This window comes from Thermobia domestica, chromosome 18 (assembly GCF_964235325.1).
Source record: "Thermobia domestica chromosome 18, izTheDome1.hap1.1, whole genome shotgun sequence".
NCBI lineage: Eukaryota > Metazoa > Arthropoda > Insecta > Zygentoma > Lepismatidae > Thermobia > Thermobia domestica.
The window spans coordinates 18,595,417-18,603,082 of record NC_137471.1 but is presented as its reverse complement, the minus strand read 5'-3'; the positions used below and the strand labels follow the sequence as shown (position 1 = coordinate 18,603,082).

Here is a 7,666-nt window from a genome sequence, read left to right as displayed (position 1 = left end):
CGCACTCTGTACAATGTATTGTTTTTAAGCTGTTGGCCTCTGAAGTTCATATTTCCACGCTTTCGCCACCCTCTCACTCCTAAACGGGACGGAATTTCCCACATGTTCACTAGGACTTTTTTGCTTCTTTTTAGATGTACTATCACCCGTCCAAGTTTGTCCACGTAGTTACCGTTCACCCTGTATAATAGTAAACGGAAAGAAAGAACAGACACAGTGAGTGTTAAGACTCCGCAAATGCGGTCAAAATAGGGATGGAGGGAGGGAAAGATGCTATTGTAAAAATCATCATTGTAGAAATTTGCCGAACTGCACTTCTGTTGATTGAAACAAGGATGTTATAAAATAGAGGATCTGCCCTTACAACAAAATCTTGAAGTCATACGTCACAGTTTCGCCACCCCTACTCTTCTCACTCCGCCCAATAAGATCTCAATGTTTTGAGCCAACAATCATGGCGGAAACGAAAGTAGCCAATTAGAAGATGGCAGAAACGAGAGTAGCCAATCAGACGTGCCGATGCTCCGTTGTTTTTTGGCTTCATTGATTTAACAGGATGAAGATACATATGGGCAGATCCTATATTTTATAACATCCTTGGATTGAAAGCACTATAAGTAAAACTTCAGAACATTAAATCAGTGTTGCCCTCTATGACATTTTATGATGTCAACACCAATATTGTGAGGCTGCTGTAACTTTCGAATATTTAATTCTTTATTTAATTACCGTATTTTGAAAAAAAGAAAGGAAAAATATTCTTAAAATTTAACACTAATTACATATTAATTAACACTAAATACACTCATTAATAACATTAATACAAAATACACCTCAAATTTAATAATAAAGTACTTTATTCTTCGTTTTTACACAAGTTTTCTCAATCTCCCATATATATATATATATATATATATATATATATATATATATATATATATATATATATATATATATATATTCTTTTTAGTATACTCATACAAACAGTTTCTTGGGTGTCTCTTAGTAGTTATTACATTGAAAGCATAGAACTTCTCACATAATATACTATAATAAGGACTAAATTCTTGACTAGACTTGAGATGCATCATTCGTGAGAACAATCACTACACGCTCACACTTTATCCGTATAATGAAGTACTAGCATCCGTAGACGTTCAAGAACTGTGTCGTATACCGTAAAACCAACGGCTACGGAAATAGACCCTTTGACCCAGTTTATAGTTAACCCTTTGAATAGTCCGCCTTTAACACCTTCCTGTTTGTATATTTCGACACATAATCTCGTCATTGAAACACGTTTTCCTTCGGCCATTTGCATCCTTCGGCGGACAACGTCTAAAGGATAGGAAAACGTTTGTCCCATGAGACCAGCGAACGATCCGAATACTAAGCTCCGTAAGGTGCTCATTTCCTCACCACAGCTATCTTTATGGTATTTTTTAAGAGATTCGTAAATGCAATAACTTAGTCCACTACAAGGAATAATACCAAGAACTGTGGGTAATAACCCCCGAGTAAAAGAATTTAGACCTTCTTGCACATACATTTGCTTAATTGCGCGCGAAATGGATTTGTATTCCTCTTTATTAAAGACGGTCATTCGAGACCTAATAATATCAAAAGGATATGTAATTGCTACGGATATTGTTCCAGCTATGGAACCAGCCAAGAACCTCTTCGTTGACTCTGTACCTACAGCTTCCTCGTTTAATTGGCACACCCTCTTCGCCTGTTCGTAAACCGTAAACTGAATAGCAGAATATGGGATGATCCTTGCCAACGCAGCAGAGTTCCCCCGCCACAAAGACGTGAATCCCTGTTGTTTGCAAGTGTCCACTAAGAACCTCCACCCTTCCCTCATAGTAAAGGCTCTAGTTGCAGACACCTCAAAATTAATTTTTATCCTGTCGAGCGGTGCAATCACTATCTTTGAGACCATTCCAGCCATAGCACCAGCGGCCAATGTCATAAACACTTTGCTATTGCTACTAACTCGAGTATGAGGGAGTTCTTGCGGTTCTTGGATCTCTTTCCCATGTACAAGGTACAAGTACTGGCTTCCAGATAACATTCAGAATCACACCGATGAGACAGGCTTCTCTGATATGGTTCATCTTTAACTAAACAATTCCTCTCAGATTACCTTCGAATGAACACGGTTCCAAACGCACCAGAATGTTTGACTCTCGTACAGTGTTACCTGAAAGGAAAAATAAATATATAAAATAAAAAATTAATACAAATGAAAGATACAGAGATTCCGTAAGGTTACTGTGACTATGAATGCATGCTTCTAGGTAAGTGATATATGATCTGTAAACCAAATTGCATCTATAAATGTCGTAATCAACGTGCAGAAGTAAATGTAGAAATGTATGCACGTCCTAATACCTCCATTCTGTATGGATTTTTATACACACGTAAATTTTACATAAACCATTTCAAAGTGATGTTACTATCAATCTATAGAAACTAACGATACACCCTGTACAAAATAAAATAAGAAAAATGAAGCAAAAGCAAAGAAAACTATAGTTTCTAAATGAAATAAGTGTTATGTACTGTAATTTGTGAATATGGTATATGCAATGAAAGAGCCGAAAAAATCCATTTTTTTTTCAGGTCGTAATACCGCGGACAAGTTGTGAATTGGGGATACTAAAAAGAAGTAATAAATAAATAAAATCAGCTTATATCTTCCGGTCGTGCAGTGCTCTAAAGTTTGCCGAAATCTGAAAAAAAAATCACATTTCTACTCTTAAGGAATTCTAATATTGTATTTTTTATTATTAGAAATATTGTGTGTTCAGTTTTGAAAACTTTTAAAGATTATTTCGGTTTTGGTTTTGGTATTTTAGTTTTATAAAACACAATTTGTGAATGTTCACTATATGTGTTACAATTTGTGAATGTAACACAATTGGTGAATGATGAAATCACCAATCTGGAGGACAACAGCTTTGTATAATACAATGTGTTCAAATAACAATGAATTAGATATATGTGATATGTCGCCTAAGACATTTAGAAATGCCATTATCATGAGTTATCAAGAGTTGTGAACTCAAGTTATGTTATCAAGAGTTATGAACATGTAATTGCGTAATTTACAACACTGTAATTGGGCTATAGCCTGTTGTGTTGGCAATAAATAAATAAATTATAGATTATTAGTGAAAATCTCATACGCACGCACGTGTACTAATTTTTAAACCGAATTTTGAAAGCCACAAGCTGCAGTGTAAGCATCGTTGTTGTACTTCAAGTGACAACGTCAATATTCAACAAGCTAAATACACTGTAAATTTTAGTCGGTAGTTAGTCAACGAAATTTAAAATCAAATATTTATAAAGTTACTCAAATAAACTGTTAAATGTGTACATCAAAAAATTGTTACACTCAACTGGTGGTCGTTTAAAATTTAGTTGTCATTATCATCTACGTCAGGTCCAGTTAACCTCTCGTTTTTTAGCTTAAAAATTATCATACATTTTAAATTTACAGACCAAACATTCACTATACAAACACACTCAAATACATTTAAAAAAATTAAGTCAAAATACAGGTTGAATTAATATTATAATTGAGTTTCTCATTTACACACACAGTTCTGTTTTGCCAACTCCAAACAATGGTAAAAATTCTCAAAATACCTCATAACACATCATAAGTGCGTTATGCCTTAAACTAATGCTATCAATTTAAATCTACTCCAAGTGTTTGTTCCATTTTAAAATATACTACATTCCAAAATAAATAAAAAAAATAGCAATTCAAGTTAACACTGCGATATCTTTTTTATCTTACTAAAGGTCTAAAATAATTTATTTTTAAACATTTCAACTTGTGTTCAATAACGAAAACAAAAGAATTTAAGTGGTTAGTATGTTTTCCCGCCCTAGAACTGTGGTGTAACTTTATTTGTAAATTATTTTTCAAAATTTCAAGATCTTCATTTTGTACATATGTTGGTCTTCCGGCACGTGGTGCGTCTTCGAGTATTTCGTCACCGTCCTTAAACTTAGTAAAGCACCGCTGCACTGTTTGCGTAGTCACGACACCTAAACCAAAAGCCAAGGAATAAATTTGAAGGCAATGGGTGACCGGAAGATGATGGGTTTACATAATATTTAAACATTATTTTCTGTGGTTCTAATACATAAGAATTTGAGCTATTACATTCGGGAATAGGCTAATTTTTAAAAATATTAAAAAATTATCGTAAAAATGTGAATTTTTTCCAAATTTCGGCAAACTTTAGAACACATGCGTGATCGGAACATAAAAACCGATTTTTGTTTATTTATCGTTACCCCTTTTTAGTCTTCTTAATTTACAACTTTAGAACAAATAATAAAGAAACTAAGTATACCTAATGAATAGCAATAAGAAATTAAATAAAATGCAACGAGCTGATCAGTACGGTGTTGTATATCTACTTTTGGGCCACCCTGTATATCGATTTTTGCACATTTCTTTTTCCCTTTGTAAAATTGATTATTTCAAAGTAAGGATGCTTTATGCAGTAATTCTTGAAAACCAGAAAACGCGTAAACAAGATTTGAGTTTTAATTGAAAATACACATAATATTTTTAAAAAACAGCTCTTGTCAATTTGTTTGGAATCCAGTGGTAACCTTTGACATTTCATCGACCGAGCGGGCTTTTACCTCGTGAACGAGAGCAACTACGTGTGATAACTACAGTAGAAATAACTCTGAAATACCTATTACAGCATTTTTGTTAACGCTGGAGGGGTACGTTTTGATGATTTCCGATTCAGTGGACCTAGTTTTGTCCATTAAGAGAGAATTCTATTCAGATGATTGAAGAATTCAAAATTATCCTTTCCTCGTTTTTTTCTTAATCAGGAAAGTATTAGAGAAAAACGTAAAATCTCTTGAAGTATAAAATATTCCAAACATTATTATTATTATTATTATTATTATTATTATTATTATTATTATTATTATTATTATTATTATTATTATTATTATTATTTACTCTAAATTTCAATTACCGAGAACGACTATACTGTCACTCAACACTGAATCAAATCTCTTTGATATAATATAAACCGAATAAGATAAAATAGACAATAAATTCAGCCGAAATTTATCATTATAGAGATGGTTAGCTTAGTCATATCCTAGACAATGAATAGTAATGTTCCTGTAATTTTTCTAATTGACCGAATTACGAGATGGGAATTTTACTTTGGACTAATTAATTTAATATAAAAGAAACACTCACTATTTGGTAGGTAACAAGACAATAAGATAATAAATAAACAATAGACATGAATTATTATTTTTAAAAAATAAACTTAAATTTACTTATATTGAAAGGTTATTTTTTATATTAAGTCAGAGAAATAATTTTCTGATAACAAAATAAAATTGTGATTCTAAAAGGTTCATAATCGACATAGTGCAAAATTGTAAATATAGTGAAACCTCTCTAAAGCGGACAGCTGTGGGGAATCAAAAATTGTCCGCTATAGAGAGGTGTCCGCCTTAAAGAGGTTTCAATATTTTCTTACGTAAATTAGTAATCAAGGTGATATGTAATTCGATAAAAAGTATTTTTGCATGAATCACGTATTTACGAATATTACCAAAATGTTACGATACCTACAATACAGTTCGTTTCGCTACGCTCTCCTGTTGTGTTGAAACGACGATAGAAAATTAGTGTTTCGTAGGGGTTAATGTTTTAACCTTTAAACTGCGGAGGTATTTTTTTAACCTTTGAACTACATTTGAAGCGTTTTCGTAAGGGTTTACAAAGAAGTCCATGTTTTTACTTCTATTTATTGAAGACACATGCAATAAAAAGTGTTACAAAAGTTATTGTAGTACCATTTCGTAGTGGAAATATCCATAGCTAAGACATGGAACAGCGTATTTCGAAAACAAAATATCCCGTAGTTTAAAGGTTAAAACGTAAAAAAGAAGAGGAAAAGCTGGTGGAATATTTGCGAAAAATTAAGCGCTTTGTTTTTGTTTATTTGTTTGTTTGTTTGTTTGTTTTCATCGTAAAATAAAAGTTCACATTTATTTTATTCCCCATTGGTAATTCCAATTCCGCTTTTCTTGAAGTCATTACAGATTCAAGATTTAACAAAAATGTTTTACATGAACGCATTTAAAATCAACTACCAACTTAGACAAATTGTAAAACATTAACGTTACAACATTTTAAAAAAAATATAATTGTTATTAGTTTTTCTTCTTTCTTTGCTTCTACTAGTTTGTGATACATAAAAAAATATTATTTCATGTCTACATGAAAAAATAAAATAAAATAAACAAATAACGAATAATAATATTCTTTTGCTTCGCTGCCTAAAATGCGATGGAAATCTTCTGTATAAATTGCGACGCAAATTTAAATTTCTTTCCCAGTTTGCTACGCAAAATACAAAATCTAAAAACTCTCTGATATGTTCTTGGTACTATCAATAACGAAAGTTTTAATTTTTTTTACGATTAACAAGGAGAGAGAGAGAGAGAGAGAGAGAGAAAGAAAGAAAGAAAGAAAGAAAAAGAAAGAAAGAAAAGGAAGAAAGAAAGAAAGAAAAGAAAAGAAAAGGAAAGAAAGAAAGAAAGAAAGAAAGAAAGAAAGAAAAGAAAGAAAGAAAGAAAGAAAGAAAGAAAGAAAAGAAAAGAAAGAAAAGAAAGAAAGAAAGAAAAGAGAAGAAAAGAAAGAAAAGAAAAGAAAAGAAAGAAAGAAAGAAAAGAGAAGAAAAGAAAGAAAAGAAAAGAAAAGAAAGAAAGAAAGAAAGAAAGAAAGAAAGAAAGAAAGAAAGAAAGAAAGAAAGAAAGAAAAGAAAAGAAAAGAAAGAAAGAAGGAAAGAAAGAAGTACGTTCGTTGCTCCGAACAAACTTTACTTAGCACTGAATTTGTTAACCTAGCTACACATTATTGCAAAGTTCACACCATACTTTTTACTTAAAAAAAAAAAAAAATTGGGTCGTATGTATAGTGTAGCGGTAGAAATTTGTTGTGTTCGCAATGTTCACTGTCTTTGCTCGCGAACGGTAGACTCGTAACAAACTTCAATATTTATACTGCTTTTTAAAAAATCTTGCCCCTCTCTTGTTGTTAATATATATTTTATAAGTTTAAAATCTAATTTCTGATTCGCTCCTGGATGTTGACGTCCCCAATTCTCAAACAAAGCGTTTGAGATGTTGGCAATAATGCCGATTTCTCTGTAGCTTTTGGGGGCCCATTGAGATGTGTGTTTGGTTGCAGACAAAGGTCTAAGAAGGAATGTATGAGGATTTTAAGACGAATTGAAATTATGCCAAATATTGTATATTCATATAAATACATATAACAATAAAAAATACATATTGAAAAAATTACATGTGGGCCCACATGAGCATTGGAACGACTCGGCTCCCCTCGGCTCCCCAGGATCGGTGTCCTTGGGTGTTGGCATCCTTTCTAGTCGCGAAAATTTCTCAGATGTAACATTACCGAATTTCACATACCGACATTACCGAATATAGTCGTCGAGATCTTACGCTTAGATATACCTTCTTGATGACGATCTCTCTAGTCTGTGTCATGTACCTATTGCAAGTACTAAAGCTTGTGACAAACATCTTGGCATTTCAACTAAACGAATAAAACGCAAGCTCTGACGCGATG

The 7,666-nt window shown here is 32.4% G+C and overlaps 1 pseudogene across 1 annotated transcript in view; it reads right to left on the bottom strand.

Moving 5' to 3' along the window:
* Window positions 1–948: 948 nt before the first annotated feature.
* The window catches only part of LOC145676070 (mitochondrial coenzyme A transporter SLC25A42 pseudogene), a 70,859-nt pseudogene continuing 64,141 nt past the window's right edge, over window positions 949–7,666 (bottom strand). Inside the window, exon 2 of the transcript XR_014129274.1 lies at window positions 949–2,203. The product of XR_014129274.1 is annotated as a mitochondrial coenzyme A transporter SLC25A42 pseudogene (transcript). The remainder of the gene's footprint in view (window positions 2,204–7,666) is intronic.